This window comes from Mobula birostris, chromosome 27 (assembly GCF_030028105.1).
Source record: "Mobula birostris isolate sMobBir1 chromosome 27, sMobBir1.hap1, whole genome shotgun sequence".
Lineage (NCBI taxonomy): Eukaryota > Metazoa > Chordata > Chondrichthyes > Myliobatiformes > Myliobatidae > Mobula > Mobula birostris.
The window spans coordinates 40,340,634-40,359,694 of NC_092396.1; the positions used below are offsets into that span (position 1 = coordinate 40,340,634).

General features: G+C 43.5%; 1 protein-coding gene across 3 annotated transcripts in view; it reads left to right on the forward strand.

Annotated features, from left to right (window-relative positions):
- mtor (mechanistic target of rapamycin kinase) overlaps positions 1-19,061 on the forward strand; it is a 341,456-nt gene that overhangs the window by 152,419 nt on the left and 169,976 nt on the right. The gene's annotated exons all lie outside the window — the stretch shown is intronic.

A 19,061-nucleotide genomic window follows, 5' to 3' on the forward strand; every position in this document is an offset into this window, starting at 1 on the left:
CAGTCAGTGGCTGTTTGGCATGGCCATTATTCCCAACTGAATTTTTCTGCTACAGCTACACAGTCCTTGTCTTCCACTTGCTCATCTCACATACAATTCTGTAGTCGTAGGCCCGTATATATACCTAGGGTGCCTAAGAAACAGATTTCATGAAACACTTGATGTACGTAAGATTTTTGCACAGTACTGTATGTACTGATGCAGCCATGTTGTCACGTGTTACAGTTTCATCAGTGATGTTCTTGGCAAGCTCATAAATTAATTTCTCTGCTGCTTTGTGATCTGCAGACAGTTTATCACCACAAATCTTTAGGTGTTTAATGCAGAGCCTTTTCTTAAATTTCTGCAACCAGCTGGCTGAACATTCACAATTATTTTCAATATTCACTTTGGTGTGATACATCTTGACTTGTTTCATGTTCAGTATACCGTTAAGCGGCATATGCTTAACTCCGATGCTGAGGAATCCAGTCTTTCAATACACAGTTGAGATCTTCATTTTTCACTTAATGCAGTGTTTTTCTATTTTTCATTAATTTCTGTTCATTACATATGTAAGGTCATTTCTCAGAAATGCTTGTGGTACGTAGGAACCTTCCCAGTGCCTTGTGGAATTTTCCATTTGTGACATCATATCAGCAATCGAAAAGAAAAATAGATTTTGGAGGTTTTCAGATTTTGGAATTTGAGATAAGGTGCTCAACCTGTACTTTGAATCTAACAATAATCAAATTTGCTTTCAGTCATGCACTCCATTCTCTTTGAAATCTATCTGCAGTCCTCAGAATTCAGTTCAATTGTGTTAGTTGTTTGACTGCCATTTGAAATTTCGCTTGTATACTTTATTGAAAATTGATAATTCTTTGTAAGAAAAATGCTTAATTGGACTCATTTAGAGCTCAGGATAATAATTAGTGTTATCTGAGTGTCATGATACTTAACCACAATGATAAAATGGTGTTTTCTCTTTTGAAGAACTTTGTATCATTTTGCTACTTGGCTGGATTTTATGAGTGGTTTTAGAAATTCTTGTTAATTATAAGTGTTGTTGAAGTGCAAAGTATAACAAATTAATCAAATGTTAACATCACTTTTAAATTGTAGTATTTTCTCCAATTCATTTCAAAGCTGAAGGTACCCCATCATGAACCATCTATCTATTATCAGACAGTGGATAATACAACATTATAAGGTGGTATTTGTTATGATTTGAGGATGACGTTGGCTCCTGGTGTGTGTTCAGTAGTTTAGTGTTGAGATTATCATCCAATGATCTGCATATAATAGGCCGGTCTGCATATAAAAGGAAAACGGGAAAATTCTAGACAGCACCAAGAACTAGGTGTCACGAGCACTAACTTCTGTAGTGCAGATGTTAGTGCTCGTGACACCTAGTTCTTGGTGCGATCTGCAGAATTTTCCTCTTTTCCTTTGACCACATGGGTTGAAGGCATATTCCAAAAATGGACTGATTATTATGTTAATTAAGTTCTGTAAATTACCTTAACATAGGTGACTAGTGGGAGGATCAAAGTGGTTTAAATACATACACATGTGAGAGAAAGTGGGTTAAAAGAAAACAAGTGGTTTCCTTCTGTGTGAGAAAATTTCATATAATATGAAAGTTTCCCGTCTCTAGTAAAGGGGTAAGAAGCAGTAAACAGTTTCGCAAATTATGGATTGAAAGCCATAGCTGGGTAGCTTTTGGCCTTTTACAAACTGGCACTGGAGTTATTTAATTCTAATTTGTTAGGTTAGAAACCTTGGGCACTAGGCAGAGTGGTTACATACCACTCATCCAGTATTATCCTGTTTCAAGATGAGATGCTTAAATTAAAACATCACCCAAAGAGTTCAGTTTTATAGATTGCATCATTGTCATTCTTTGTTTCTCTGTTCCTAATTCTTTGCAGGAAAGGTTTCTTTATTCCATTACTTAACAAAAGGAAAATGTGTGCAATGATGAACCAATAGTGTTTTAGTAGATTTTGTTTCATATGTTTCAACAGATGTATAAGCTTCTTTTATTTAAGAAAAACAATGAATTATACTCTGAGCTATGTGTACACAGCAAAAACAGATGGTAACGGACATGCATTGAATGTGCATTATGTTGTAAAGTTATTTGAATTTATGTCTAGTTGAAATCCCAGATAAAACTGCTATTGCTAGAAATGTGTAGTAAGATTATTAGCATTCACTAAGGGAAAAAAAATGCATTAATGTGTTTGTTGATGGCTCTGTCAGATTTGGATAATGACCAAGTTTTTTTTAAGACTATGTGGTACAGCTAATAATGGGCACTGCTTGTCTGAAATAACTCATCTACTTGGCAGTAAGGTAGCAAGCTAATTTGATTGGTATGACCATGACTTAAAATTTCAGGAGTACCAATATTTGAGTTACATGAAAATAACCTGAAGTGATTTTCTTGTACCATTTATTAGCTGCTTCAACTTTCTTGCTTCATTTGCTTCCCCCAGTTAGAGCATGAATAACATTTTCCTTGAAGTGAAGAATTTAACTTTACTTCCAGTAGGTGTAGGTACTGTGCCTCTTGAAATTCCAAGCACACCCTTATTATCTTTTTATCCCTTATCTGAAGTCACATTTTTGAAATTTACCTCACAAGCCAACTTGCTAATTCCAGAGTTTCTGAAACTCTTCCTCTCCTTGGATTTGTTAAAACCACCAGTAACTGTCTATTTCCTTAATTAATATTTAATTTAATATTACTGGTGTCCTTATTTTCCTCTGTTGAAATCGGCTTCGTCTCCTTAAAATTCATTACGTCTAGAATATTTCCTGTCAGCTTCCTGCTCCAGAATTCAGAACCTGAATTTATTCAGGACCTTTGATCTCGTACTTTATCCAATTATCTATTGACTAAATTTTTAGGGTTTTTTAATCATTATCGTTACCAAAGTCTTCAGAACTAACTGTTTTTTAATATTACCATGTGTCAGTGGTCGATTGCTAAATTGTTAATGTGAGCATTGTTTTGTAAAATTACTTTGCAATGAATTTTAAATTGCAGTATCTCTGAGGGCTACACCTGCAAAAAGTACATCCAGTTGCAACTTCTTAACTGTTATGGATCTGGAGCTGATGAACTCTAGATTGTTTGGGAAGCTGAGGGTTGATTGACAGAAGATACAGAGAGGTTGTTACACCTAAGGTGCAAGACTCAAGTAATTAGGTGACCATCAAGAGTGGGAAGGAGGGGATAAGCAGCCAGTGAAGGGTACCCCTGTGGCCGATCCCCTCAATTACAGCTTTAGATACTGTTGAGGGGGTGGGTGGGATGTGAACTAGCAGAGGAAAGACATAGCACTGACACCAACTCGGTGTCTTAGAAGCAAATTCAAGTGGCTTTAAAGTAAATTTATTCTCAAAGTATGTATATGCCACAATCTGCTACCCTGAGATTTATCTTCTTGCAGGCGTTCACAATAGAGCACAAAAATACAACAGAATCAATAAAAAATTACACACAGACTTACAACCAACCAATGTGCAAAAGAAAACAAACTACAAATGCAAGAATAAAACAAATTCTAATAATAAAATACACAAGCAGATATATAAATAATGCTGAGAACATGAATTGTAGTGTCCTTGAAAGTGAGTCTAGATTGTAGAATCAGCTCATAGTTGAGGTGAGTGAAGTTATCCATGCGTGTTCAGGAGCCTGTTGGTTGTAGGGTAATAACTTCCTGAACATGGTGGTGTGGAACCTGAGGCTCCTATACTTCCTGCCTAATGATAGTAGCAAGAAGAGTGAATGGCCTGGATGGCAGGGTTCTTGATGATGGATACTGCTTTCTTGTGGCAGCGCTCCTTGTAGTTGTGTTTCTTTGGTGGGGTGGGCTTTTGCTATGATGGACTGGATTGTATCCACCACTTTTTGTAGGCTTTTCTCTTATTGATCATTGGTGTTTTTGTATTAGGCTGTGACACAAGCAGTCAGGATACCCTGCAATCTATATCTATAGAAGTTTGACATAGCGAATCAGCACAAGCTTCTAAGAGATTTGAGTGCAGCCATGCCTTCTTTGTAATGGCATTTACATGCTGGTTCCAGGACAGATCCTCTGAAATGATAACACTAAGGAATTTAAAGTTATTGGCCCTGTCCCCCTCCAGTCCCCTAATGAGGACTGGCTCATGGATCTCTGGTTCTTCCTCTTGTAGTCAATATAATCAGCACTTTGATTTTGCTGATATTGAGAGGTTGATATGGTACAGTACAACTAGATTTTCAATCTCCCTCCTGTGTGAAGATTCGTCACCTCCTTTGCTTCGGCCAACAACTGTGCTGTCATCAATCAGCACACTAAAATTTGGCTTTGGAACTGTGCTTGGCTTCACAGACACATAAGTGTAAGGTGAGAAGGGAAGGAGGGAGAAGTAGAAAGTGGTGGTGATTATATAGGGAGAATGAAGTGGGAGTATAGGGAGGTAGGTAGGAAGCTGAAAAGCAGGACCTTAAAAGTGGCAGTCTCGGGATTGCTGCCTGTGCAATGCGCCAGTGAAGGTAAGAATAGGATGATTTGGTAGATGAAGATGTGGTTGAAGAATTGATGTAGGGGACAGAGTTTTTGATTTATGAATCATTGGGATCTCTGGGGAAGGTATCACCTGCAAAAAGGGACAGATTACGCCTTAATTTGAGGGGGACCAATATCCTTGCAGGCAAGTTTGCTAGAGCTGTTGGGAAGGTTTAAATTAGTTGGGCAGGGAGATGGGAGTTGGCCAGAGCTATGGGTCAGAGAATGGGGCAGTTGGTGTAAAGGTATATGTAACCTGAAGAGAGACTGTGAGGCAGGATAGGCAGTGGAAAGCTCATAATTGTAGTTAGGTGGATGATCATAAGGCAATGGAGCATAATTAGAGCATTCATGGCTGGTTTATAATCCCTCTCAACCCCATTCTCCTGAAGTCTTCCCGTAACCCTTTTCATCCTAACTAATCAAGAATCTATCAACCTCTGCTTTAAATATACCTATTGACATAGCCTTCACAACCATTTGTGGGAATGAATTCATCGATTCAGAACTGTGGCGATGAACAAGGACCAAGAGTGATGAACTGAGAGTATGGGATAGTACATAGAGCTATGATATTGTGGCCATTATGGAGACTTGTTTGCAGCAAGGCCAGAAACGGCTGCTGGATGTTCCTGGGTTTTAATGTTTCAAAAGGGACAAAGAGGGAGGTAAATGAGGTGGGGGAGTTGCATGAAAATCAGGAATGGTATCACAGCTGCATACAAGGAGGAATTTTTGGAGGGATCTTCTGCTGAGTCAGTGTGGGTGGAAGTAAGAAACGGGCAGAAAGGGAGCAATTACTCCATTGGGAGTATTCTGTAGGCCCCCCAATAGCAACAGAGGGTTTGTCCCATTGAGGCAGGGAAAGGATGGGAGGGGAAATGATCCATCTGTGACAAGATACGTGGAGCATCTAGTCAAGAGGAAGAAAAAAATATACTTAAGGCTTAGGAAGCCTAGTTCTCTTAAAATTTGCAAGGTGGCTAGGAAGGAGCTTAGGAATAGATTTACGAGAGCAAGTAGGGGACATAAGAAGGGCTTGGCAAATAGGATTAAGGGAAATCCCAAGACGTTTCACACATACATGAAGAACAGGAAGTTAACTAAAGCAAGGGTAGGACCAATGAGGGATAAAAGAGGAAATGCTCCTGAAGTCCGAGGAAGTAGGGGAGGTCCTCAGTGGCCACTGAAATAGTACCAGTTGGCTGGATGATGGCAAATGTTATTCCTTTGTTCGGTAACCCTGGATATCATAAACCAGTGAGTCTTCTGTCAGTGATAAGCAATCTATTAGAGACAATTCTTAGAGACAGGATTTGCTTGCATTCGGAGAAGCATAGTCAAAATGGCTTTGCGAGGGCCAGGTCGTGTCTCACAAGTCTGAATGAATTTATTGATAAAGTAACACAAGGATCTTGGGCCTCATGTCCAGATATCCCTCACGTTCCAGCATGAGTTGATAGGGTGGTTAAGAAGGTGTATGGTATGTTGGCCTTCATTAGTTGGAGATTTCGGTTCAAGAGCTGCAAGGTCATGTTGTAGCTCTGTAATGCTCTGGTTAGACCACACTCAGAATATTGTGTTTAGTTCTGGTCACCTCGGTACAGAAAGGATGTGGAAGCTTTAGAGAAGGTGCAGAGGACATTTACCAGGATGCTGCCTGGATTACACAGCATGTTTTATGAGTATTGGTTGAGCAAGCTACGGCTTATCTCTTTGGAGTAAAGCAGTGAGAGGTGATTTGTTAAAGGTGAAAAAGTGAACTTTTGTATATTCCTGTCAGAATGAAAGGCAAAGATAGCAGGTTTAGGGAACTTTGTTGTTAACCTTGGTTAAGAAAAAGAAAGGGAGAGTCTAGGTGGAAAGGAGCAAATGAAGTGCTTGAGTATAAGAAATGCAAGAGAACACTTAAGAAGGAAATCAGGAGAGCTACAAGAAGGCATGAGGTTGCTCTAGCACACAAGCTGAAGGAGAATCCCCAGGCCTTCTACAGATATGTTAAGAGCAAGGGACAAAATTGATCCCCTGGAAGATCAGTGGTCATCTATGCATGGAGCCAGAAGGGATGGGGGATATCATAAATAGATTTTTTGTGTCTGTATTTACTTGAACACAGAGGCTCTCGTAGTGAGGCAAAAAGCAGTGAGGTCATGGGCCCTATACAGTTTACAGAGGAGGAGGTGTTTGCTGTCTTCAGGCAAACTAGGGTAGATAATTTCTCTTAGACCTGACAAGGTGTTCTGTAGGAAACTAGTGCAGAAATCGCAGGGGCCATAACAGAGATACTTAAAACGTTCTTGCCCATGGATGAGGTGCTGGAGGATTTGGAGGATAGCTAATGTTGTTCCATTGTTTAAGAAAGGTTCTAAGAATAAGCCAGGAATTTATTGGCTGGTGAACCCGACGTCAGTAGTGGGTATGTACTCAGAAGGTATTCTAAGGGATTGGATGTATCCCTATTTGGATAGACAGGAACTGATTTGAGGTAGTCAACATGGCTTTGTGTGTGGTAGATTGTGTCTGACCAATCTGCTAGTTTTCTGAGGAAGTTACCTGGAAAGTTGATGCAGGCAAGGTCGTGGATGTTGTCTGTGTGGACTTTAGCAAGGCCTTTGCCAAGGTCCTACTTGGGAAGTTGGTCAAGAAGGTACCTCTGATGCTACATGATAGAATGAACAAATCCATCATGACTCTTAATTAGCATAATTAGTATAATTTCAGTGCTTGCAGTAAATTTAAGCATGTTCCGGGTTTAAAAGAAAATCCACTGAGATCAGCAATAAAAATGATATAAAATGTCTTACTTACTTTTGCAGTCTATATTCTGGTAGTCTGCTTATTGAATCTTTCCCAGTCAGCAGTAAAAGCTCTAAAGTGATGGATCATTTATATGACCGTAAGATATAGGAGTAGAATTAGACCATTTGGCCCATCGAGTCTACTCTGCTATTTCATCATGGCTAATCCATTTTCCCTCTCAGCCCCAATTTCTTGTCTTCTCCCTGTATCCCTTCATGCCCTGATCTATCAAGAATTTATCAATCTCTGCCTTAAATGTAACATAAAGATGGTCTCCACAACTGTCTCTGACAACCTAAGCTACAGATTCACCACTCTCTGGCTAAAGTGAGCCACACCTGAGTGAGCATTTTCTAACTAGATTGTTCCTTGGCAGCCAGTAATACTGCTTTATGAAATTGTTGCAGAGTATCCAAATTAATTTAGATGCAGATACTAAGCTTCCTGTGTATGTGTATGCAGTAATCTTTATTTTAATCATTCAGTCATATTTTGCGATGTTAGCATTGCCTGTAAGACCATCCAGAACTGGAGGGCAGAGCCTCAAAACTGAGGGGGGACCCTTTAGAACAGAGGTAGGAGGAATTTTTTTAGCCAGAGAGAATACTCTGCCATAGACTGCGGTGGAGGAAAAGTCCGTGCATGTATTTAAGGTGAAAGGTGATCATTTCCTGATCGGTCAGGACATCAAAGGATATGGCGAGAAGACAGGTGTATGGGGTTGAGTGGGATCCGGGATCAGCCATGATGGAATAGTTTGGAGCTACTCGATGGGCTGAGTAACCTAATTCTGATCGTAAGTCTTTTGGCCTTACGGACCATCATTCGCTAAATATCCCAACTTAAAGTGGTGCCGAATCATCTTCTTGAGCTCTTGTAGTCTTTCTGGGTAAAGGATGTTTTGCCAGTTGGAGATGATAGTACTCCTTTGAACTGTAGCACTTGACTTTCTTGATGGTAGAAGTCAGGGATTTGCAGGCTAACTGTGTACTTTATAGATTGTAAACACTGCGGCTAAGTTGCACCTGTAGTGTTGGAAATGGGGATAGTGGGCAGGGTGCCCACTGTTGAAGCAGCTCTCATCGCGGTAGGTTTTGGGTTTCTATTGTGCTCTGACTTGCATTGTATGGATGCTGAGAAGGTACTAGTAATTCGCTTGTCACAGGAAGCTCAGTCTCTGCTCTTTTATACAAGTCAAGTGCTGAATAATTTATAGTTGGTAGAGTGCAGGTGATGATAGGAGACTTGGCAGTGATTCAGCCAGGCGTAAGTATTTAGACTCCCTCATGATGGAGCTGGTTATTGTCTGGCATTTTTATGACATCAGTGTTATTTACACATGCCTGAATACTGTCTATTCTTTGCTGCACAGTGGACTGCTTCATTTCCTAAGGAGTTGCCAATTGGTTAACATCCCTATTTTTAGACTTGATGATGGATGGAAGTTATTAAGATGGTTGATGTTTGAGCTTTGGACACCACCCCAAGGAACTCCTGCATAGATATCCACAATATCTGTTGGATGTTGGGATAATTGACCTCCAACATCCACAAATATTTTCCTTTGTAAAAGGTGCAGCTCTTATCACTAGTGTTTTGCCCTTGATGTTAACTAGATTTACACAAAGTAGGAGTAGGTATAGGCCACCTGATGCCTCCAACTTATCCCACTGTTCAGTAAGCTCATATCTGATCTGTCCCAGGCTTCATCTCCTTCCCTGTGCCACATTGTCATAGCCTGTTGTTGCGTACTCCGTAACTGGGTTGCCAAACCAGCAGAAATGGATCACTCAGTTGGAGTCTGGATTACTGGAACTAAGAAAGTTTTATTAAAGAAATAAGCAACACAGTACTCTAATCAAAAGGATAATGAATACAACAGTTCAGCAATGATAAACACACATGTACACAGAAACTAGGATAATAGGATCAATCAAGCTCTATCGTCGTCTAGGGGTAAATGACCAGTTTCAAATTGACGCAAAGTTCAGTTCAATTGAGTTCAGTTCAGTTCACAGTAATCACTGCCGTGGGGGAGAGAGAGAGAAGGTGAGTGAATATTCAAAAACGGCTTCCATACAGACCTTCGATATTCCTCGCAGTCAGCTTTCGGGCGAGCCCTTTGTAATGTCTTCTGAGGTCACCGACTGTGAACACTCCGTTTCCAGATACGATTGTTTCCCTGCGGTGAACCTGGCACCCAGGCAAGGGCGGACACACACTAGGTTCCTGCCGATCGTACCTTTCCACCCTGTGCGTCTATGGCTTGGTCCCGCGACCAGCCTTCCAAAACTCCCACCGACTTGTGGGAGACGCACCGCTTCCAGGGCCTTGTTACCTCGGGGTGTCATGTGTGTCTTGCCTTAGCGAACCTGTCCCTTTTTATCCCCCTGCTGGGGTATCGCCTGCCCATCACTTCAAACAGTTCAGGGTTCAAAGAGGAGCCGGTCTTGACAGCTCTCCCGTCTCTTCATTAACATCTCCAAATGCTGCTCCATTGTTTTCCTTATCTCTCTTTCTCCTGAAGACAGGTGGCAGACCAACTGCTGATCCCACTGGTGCCAGCACAGGACAGTTAACATCTTAGTCTATGTGTACTTTCGTCACACCCCTCACCTTTAAGGATTTTTACCAGGGTAAAAATTACAAACATGAATACATTATTTGATACACACAAATATACATCTTTATCAGCTGTTTGGCTAATACAGCGAATTTTAAGTTGTCAACACCTGGCAGACAGTCAGCAATCACATTTTCTGTTCCTTTTATATGTGTTATTAATAATCCCTTAAACCAGGCTCCAACTTAGCAAACCTCATAGTGGCCAAAAACACTGATGAATTGCGATCAATGTAACCTCTCACTGGGTTTCGTCCCGGACCACAATAACAAGGGTCGTCCCATTCCGACTTAGTTTTCTCTCGCAAGGGCTTAGTAGGAGGGGGAGGGGTAGTAACCGCAGAGTTATTGCAAAACTTCCTACAGTACCCCACCATCTCCAAGAGCCTTCTGAGGGCCCTCTTGTCTGTCGGGGTTGGGATGTCAGAGGTAGCCCACACCTTAGCTTGCATCGCTGCCAGTTGCCCCGTGTTACCACAATTCCCAGATAAGTGACCCTCGTGTGGCCGAACTCATTTTTTTCAAGGTTCACTATCAAGCTGGCTTCAGACAGCCGTATTACATCGCCAATACACACCTCTGTGTTCGTCAGCCCTTTCGTCACTGAATTACTCATTCTATAGGGGTGTTGCTCACTAGGCTGTCCTAGCGTGACAAACACCACCCAACGTCCCAGTTCTTTGCATCGCCTCGGGACAATCAAACACACGTGTGCGAGCCGTTTAATTACTTCTCCTAAAGAGTCGCTTTGTTCGGGGATTAAGGGAGAGACCTTATCAGCAGAGCTGGCCAAAACAATAGCCTTCTCCCATCTGGTCGATACCATACTCATCTTTTCAAAATGGTTTTTTTCTCTTATCAGGGGACCCTAGCTTCATTGATTTCCGCGCTAACACCGACTAGGTTTGTTAGCATATCAAAAGCCTGTGACCGTCTCAGTTCGCGTCTGCCATAATCAATAACATTCTTCCTCCTGTGCAGCCGGTAAACCTCTTTCATGATTCCACCAACTGTTTCCTCCAGCACCTCAAAATGTCCACCGAGGGGTACCTTGTGGACCAGGTTAAAAATCTCTTCCCCATAACTCTTTTGCACCACCCCCCATTCCTCATCTGCTGGTACGGTACTTGGTCTCCCTTTCTTCCTTAGCACTTCCTCCTCCACACAATAGCCTACTGGCTCCCTTCTTAATTCTGCGTCAGAGAGAGCTGTCTCCGCCAAAAGCATCAGCCCCTCGTCTCGCTCCTGCGCCTGCACAAGTTCTTTCCTGGCTAATGCTAAGTCTGTCTCAGCTCCCTCACTACCTCTTGTTTCACTACACTCCTTTTCACTTTCTACCTCCTCCTGGTACGTCTCAGCTAAATTTACTTCGGCAGTCCCGGGATGAACCTGTGAGTCCATGGGCGGGGCCTCAATGCTGGCAGGCTGACCTGTCAATCTCACGGCTGGGAACACGATTCCCCCGGCGAGGTCATTACCGAGCAAGACTTCCATGCCTTTCATCGGTAATTCGGGCCTCACCCTGGTCGTGGCTAGTCCAGAGACCAAGTTGCTTTGTAGGTGTATCTGGTGCAAAGGGACTGCCTCTGTCCCTCCCCCAGTACCTTTTACCTTGACCGCCCCAGTCTGGGTCTCTGAGCTAAACTCTAATACACTCTTCAATATCAATGACTGACACGCTCCCGTGTCTCTCCAGATCCGCACTGGAACCGGGTTTAACCCCTCCTTCACTGACACTAATCCAGCCGAGATGAACCTGTCGCGCCCTTCCCGAACTTTGGCAGACCTTTCCTCTCCTAGCGGTTCGTTTACCAGCTCGATACAGCCAGTCAAAATCGCCGTTTTTCCTTTTCCCGTCTCCTTTGGGGCAAAGCACCTGGACGCAAAGTTTCCGACTTTCCTGCAATTAAAACAGACGACCCCAGGAGACTTCCTACCAGACTGCTCCCGGTCTACCTTACCCTTCTCACTAGTCCTTGGCTTACTTTCTGAGTTTTCTGGCGGGCTCTCCCCGCCGTCCTGACTACCCTTCTGGTAGCCTTTACTCGGGGCAAGCTTCATTTTATGCGTCAACGCATACTCATCCGCTAACTTAGCAGTTGCGGCTAACGTGGCTGCCTCTTTCTCATCTAGGTAGGGTCTCATACCCTCAGGGACACAACCTTTAAACTGCTCAATCAGAATCAGCTGTAGCAGTCTGTCATAATCCCCCTCTACCCCCTTCGAGGCGCACCAACGCTCACAATATGTCTGCATCTCACGAGCAAACTCTAAATACATGCGGTCCCACTGCTTCCTCCCATTCTGGAACCTCTGCCGGTATGCCTCCGGGACCAACTGATAAATCCTGAGGATGGCCTCTTTCACCACCTCATACCTCTGGGCATCTTCCGCGGACAAAGCTGAGTAAGCTTGTTGGGCTTTCCCTTTCAGTACACTCTGAAGCAAAACAGCCCACTTATCCCTCGGCCGGTCCTGACTTGTAGCAACTTTTTCGAAATGGAGAAAGTACCGATCCACATCGGTATCATCAAATGGGGGAACCAGCCTAACCTCCTGGGTCGCCCGGAACCCTCCACCTTGGTTCGGCACGGGCCCCTGCTCTGCCCTTATCTTTAACTTCTCCAGCTCAAATTCCCTTTCCCTCTGTTTCTCCTCTCGCCCCAACTGCCTTTCTTCTCGCTCCAACTGTTTCTCTGTCTCTTGCCGTTGTAACTGTCTCTCTCTCTCCTGCCTTTCTAACTGTTTCTCTTTCTCCTGCCTTTCTAACTGCTTCTCTTCGTGTTCTAACTGCCGTACCCGGAACTCAGCTCGAGTCTCAGTTTTTCAAGCTGCACCTGTACCGCGTCTCCAGCAGGTTTTTCAATAGACACCACCTCCAGCTCCCCTTGGAGAAACACACCTTTAGATACATAGTGCTCTACGATAGCTCTGTGCATCTCCTCTCTCCTCATTGTCGACTTCCCCTTAACAAGATTCAACGGTTTGGCCACAGCTGCCAATTCCGCTTTCCTGGCATCCTCTAATGCCTCCAAGGTCGGCGCCTTTGTAAATTCCTCAGCCTCCATTTCTGCTGTTTGTCTTTTCTTTCTTTCGGGAATTTTAACCCAATCAATTTACTCCGTCCCAAATTTAGCGTTCAAAATCGCGGACGAGAACCCCACTTATGTTACGTACCCTGTAACTGGGTTGCCAAACCAGCAGAAATGGATCACTCAGTTGGAGTCTGGATTACTGGAACTAAGAAAGCTTTATTAAAGAAATAAGCAACACAGTACTCTAATCAAAAGGATAATGAATACAACAGTTCAGCAATGATAAACACACATGTTCACAGAAACTAGGATAACAGGATCAATCAAGCTCTGTCGTCATCTAGGGGTAAATGACCAGTTTCAAAGTGACGCAAAGTTCAGTTCAATTGAGTTCAGTTCAGATCACAGTAATCACTGCCGTGGGAGAGAGAGAGAGAAAGCAAATGAATATTCAAAAACAGCTTCCATGCAGACCTTCGATATTCCTCGCAGTCAGCTTTCGGGTGAGCCCTTTGTAATGTCTTCTGAGGTCACCGACTGTGACCATTCCGTTTCCAGATACGATCGTTTCTCTGCGGTGAACCTGGCACCCAGGCAAGGGCGGACACACGCCAGGTTCCTGCCGATCGTACCTTTCCACCCTGTGCGTCTATGGCTTGGTCCCGCGACCAGCCCTCCAAAAACTCCCACCGACTTGTGGGAGACGCACCACTTCCAGGGTCTCGTTACCTCGGGTGTCGTGTGTGTGTCCTGCCTTAGCAAACCTGTCCCTTTTTATCCCCCTGCTGGGGTATCACCTGTCCATCACTTCAAACAGTTCAGAGTTCAAAGAGGAGCCGGTCTTGACAGCTCTCCTTCCCTTCATTAACATTTCCAAATGCTGCTCCATTGTTTTCCTTATCTCTCTTTCTCCTGAAGACAGGTGGCAGACCAACTGCTGATCCCACTGGTGCCAGCACAGGACAGCTAACATCTTAGTCTATGTGTACTTTCGTCACACTGGCAAAATAAAATATCTTCTGCATGTTAAATACTTCCAATGAGCTAGTGTCTGTAACTGTTAGGAGTAAAGAATTCCAGAGGTTCGCCTTTCTCTGTGAGGAAATATTTTGACATATATCAGTTTTCAATGACCAGTCCCTTAACTTGACACTCTACCACTTGAGGCATGTCTTAATGCTCCATGTCAGGCCCTTTCGGACCTTATGTATTTCATACTGCTTGCAATCACTTTGTATGAAGTAACTTAGCTAAAGACTAGGGATCTCAGAAGAAAGAAAAGGTACATCATACACATGGGACTTCTGATTTGCAAAAAGACCACAGAACTTGGATCTGCTCCATTGCTTGTGGGTTTGCTTGCTTCTTTCTTTGTCCTACCATTTAGCATGATGTATTTCACTTTCATGAAGTTTCACAGTCATTGAAAGTGGGCATGCAGGTACAGCAGGCCGTGAAAAAGGCGAATGGTATGCTGGCATTTATAGCGAGAGGATTCGAGTACAGGAGCAGGGAGGTACTACTGCTGTTGTACAAGGCCTTGGTGAGGCCACACCTGGAGTACTGTGTGCAGTTTTGGTCCCCTAATCTGAGGAAAGACATCCTTGCCATAGAGGGAGTACAAAGAAGGTTCACCAGATTGATTCCTGGGATGGCAGGACTTTCATATGATGAAAGACTGGATCGACTAGGCTTGTACTCGCTGGAATTTAGAAGATTGAGGGGGGATCTTATTGAAATGTATAAAATTCTAAAGGGATTGGACAGGCTAGATGCAGGAAGATTGTTCTCGATGTTGGGGAAGTCCAGACTGAGGGGTCACAGTTTAAGGATAAAGGGGAAGCCTTTTAGGACAGAGATGAGGAAAAACTTCTTCACACAGAGAGTGGTGAATCTGTGGAATTCTCTGCCACAGGAAACAGTTGAGGCCAGTTCATTGGCTATATTTAAGAGCGAGTTAGATGTGGCCCTTGTGGCTAAAGGGATCAGGGGGTATGGAGAGAAGGCAGGTACAGGGTTCTGAGTTGGATGATCAGCCATGATCATACTGAATGGCGGTGCAGGCTCGAAGGTGGTTAATTTGGTGCTTCTCCTGTCATGCCTTTCTTCCCTTCTCATTGCACCAGGGTTCATTCTAACCTAATGATGGAGTAAGGAATAAAATATGCAAGACCATATGATCACATTGCATTCATTTTCATTGCTGCTGGTTGGAAGGTGTGAATGTAGACATTTATTTCCACAAAACCTGTTTGGTGGTCACTTCTGCCAATGCTCTTGTCCACAACTGCACCAGACATAAGTAGACTTATAAAAACAAGGGCAAATGCGTGCATCCAACTGCCAGTCTGTCACTGTGTCACAGACCAAATCTGCCAGCAGTCCTTCAGAATTTAGTCAGTGGTGGTGCTACCAAGTCAGTTCTGGTGATTGATACTGAAGCTCGCTGTACAGACCTACAGATTTTTCTGAGCCTCACTATTTTCTAATGCATCTTCAGGGAACCCCTGCATAAAAATTATATAATTACCCCTGCATATAATATCTACAGCTCATGGTACGTTAGCATCTTCAGTAGGTTGTAGATAAAATAATCCAAAAAGAATTGTCAGTGCTCTTTTGAGTAGAGAATGAATTTTTAGCCAAGCTCTCTTGGAAAAGAAAACAAGATAGTTAAGCTTAGCTTACCCTTCTTGAAATTGCTCTTTCTTTCCCTTTCATTAATTTTAAAAACCGTGTCAAACTTGAGATAAGCACACACAGATTTCACCTTCAACTGAAATGAGACAATTTCTATCCTTGCTCTTGATGCTTGTTAATCAAGAATAAGCTTGTTCACTCGTGTAAGAAGTTGAAAATTGCAGCAAAATGTTCATTGCTTTCCTATGAATGGCAGGCTACTCTTCTTTCACAGAAATCCAGAAGCTGTCCAGGGGCAGGTAAGTAAATCTATTTGAGTGCATGATCAGAGTGCAGCTCACAGAGTTCTTCCTCTTCTCTCAAAGTCAATTTCTCAGGCTAAGCAGAAGATTCAAAGAAATGGTCCCTCGCCCAATCATACACTTTTGTTGAAAGGGAGGAAAATACTGTTCAATTTTGTTCTTCAGTTCTTCCAGGTGATTTTCAATAAGACTCGAGACTTTCTGATTTTATTCCTCACTCTCAAGCCCAAGCAACAGTGGAAACATTTCAGAATTTCCTTTTGCAGCATGATTTTTCCAAAGATTTAGTTGCTTTTTAAATCCAAGAATCTTGTTACTAGAAATCAAAGCATTTTCTCCAGGGCCTGGTAGAGACTTGTTCAACTGGTTCATATGATGAAAAATGTCTGCCAAGTAGGCTAGTTTCGGCAACCATTCTTCATCTTCAAAGAGCTTAGCAAAATTTGGCCTACTGTTTTCTTGAAAGTACTGTAATTCAGCTTTCAGCTCAAACACCCTGTTGAGAACACTTCCTCTGCTAAGCCATCGGATTTCTGTATGTAGCAGGAAGATTGGTGTGCTCTTTGTCCAGGTTTTCACAGTTTCTTAAACATTCTTGAGTGAACTGGTCTTAAAGCTACGAAATAATTTGCTTCTTGAGTCCTTTTACTGACTGTGACTTTAATTTCAGAAGTTTTAATCTGTTTGTTTTGAGATTCCAATGGTTGTTTAAAAAAAATCAGCCCTTTTATGTGTCATGTGGCTGTGATTTGCAGTTAAGTGTCTTCAATTTTGCTGGAGCCATTGTTATATTTGTAAGTTGTGTTACGTACCCTGTAACTGGGTTGCCAAACCAGCAGAAATGGACCACTTAGTTGGAGTCTGGATTACTGGAACTAAGAAAGTTTTCATTAAAGAAATAAGTAACACAGTATTCTAATAGTAAGGATATAAATGCAACAGGTTAGCAATGATAAAACACACATGTACACAGAACTGGGATAATAGGAATCAATCAACCTCTATCGCAGTCTAGGGGTAAAATGATCAGTCTCAAGTGATGCAGAGTTCAGCTCAGCTTAGTACAGTTTGCAGCAATCGCTGTCGTGCCGTTGGAGAGAGAATATGCAAATCGGATTCAGACAGACCTTTGTTCTTCGCAGTTAGCTTTTGGTGCGAGCCCTTTTAATAACTTCTGAGGTCACCGACTGTGACCCCTCCGTTCCGGATACGCTCGTTCTTCTGCGGTGAACCCGGCACCCAGGCAAGGGCGGACACACACACCAGGTTCCTGCCGATCGTACCTTTACGCCCTGTGCGTCTAGGGTCGGTCCCGCGACCAAACCTCCAAAACTCCCACCAACTTGTCGGGGGGCACACCGCACTTCCAGGGTCTCGTTACCTCGTGGTGTTGTGGTGTGTCTCTTGCCTTAGCGAACCTGTTCCTTTTATCCCTCTGCTGGGGTATCGCCTGTCCATCAAACTTCAAACAGTTCAGGTTCAAAGCAACCGGTCTGACAATACTCTGAACTGTGTCTCTTTTTGTTAATCTCTCTCGTCTCTCATATTAGCATTTTGAATGTTTCTCTCTTTGTCTCTCTTATCAGCATCAATCTTCTGATAACTTGGTCTTTTGTCACAGTTGTTTGCCACAGACTAGGCACAAGAGAATAGGACAACTTGAATCACCAGTCCAAGAAAAACCCATTGATAAGTAACTTTCATTGTGAAGATATAGTACTGGCTGATGACTTTAGTCCCACCCACTGCTTTTGTCTTCAGGACCTAGAAGAGGCAGGTGGACTTCATCTGGGGCAACAGGGGACATTGGGTCTCTGCTGCGATCCTGAGTCTTCCGGTCGAGGAGGGTGGTCAGTCATTGTTGTGCATGAGCACCCAGCTGGTGGCCCTCAACCTCAGTATCCTGCAGAGATACCTGTATTGCGACCACCCTCTGAGATGGCATGCAGGATGCACGGGGCTTCCAGTGGACAACATCAGCCATGCCACTCTGAGGAAACTGCCTTGCTTTTAACTAGAGCTGTTGAGGATTTGGGGTCTAGTCTCATCTGGACAGGGTGCTGTGCTCCTGCACTGGTGGGGGATGGTGCTCTAGCTGTGAGGGGGACTGGTACCCATCCTATCACGGGTGTCAAGGAGGCTCAGGGAAGTGGAGGGGTTCCGGCTGCACCACCACCTGATAGGCTGGAAGTGTTTGTCGGACCCAGGCCTCAGAACATCCACCATGTCCTTCGGTGACAATCTTGTATGGGTTGCCCTTGCATACCTTTCAGTTAATTGCCTTTGTTTGCCAACCAGACTCACCTTGGTGGGCCTGTTTTACCAACTGGCAGCGGAGGAGGTCCCCAGTGCCAAGCTCTTCCCCTGTGCATTGGGGACCTGCAGTGGAAGGTGTTGCATAGAGCGGTACTGTGCAACAGGTTTTTAGCCTCTACTTGAGTATCTGAAGGGGCTGTTGCTCAGATTGTGGTTGCACTTCAGCCCTGTGCTCCTTATTTACGGGCACCCAGTATGGAAGTGGGGCAGGTCGCGAGCAGGATCTATTGATGGGCTTGCTCCTGGGTCTGTCCAAGATGGCCATTCATGGGTAAAGGTGGCGGACAGTCAAGGGCTCTGCCAGGGCAGACTGCCCACCCCTCTTCCGAGGATACGTTCGTGCCCAGCTGTCCTTGGAGAGGGAGCATGTGGTCACAATGGGTCCAGTGGGGAGTTTCCAGGAGCAGTATCCCCCCCCCCCCCGAAAATTGTTTTATAGACAGCAGTAATCATATTTTAATTTGTTCAGTGTCCTGTAAATACTTAATGTTTGTGCTTTGTGTGTTTGCTGTATGTATAAACTTTTTAGTTTTGTAAAAAAACAGACTTTTTTGTGTCCATTGTTCCACTATTGCGGTGAAATGACTCAGAAGATTGATTATAATTCTTCATCATTAACCTTTTCAGAGTTGTCCATAGGCCTAGGCCTAGGATCCTCTTCTTCAAAAATTGCCATACTAGACCATCTTTAGAATGAAAAGTTCGCTCAAATTTTCTACTACACTGTTAGGTGGTTAAGTCAGTGGGCGATGCATAAAGGGAATTTGGGGGAGGTAACTTGGGAGGGAGAGGCTGAC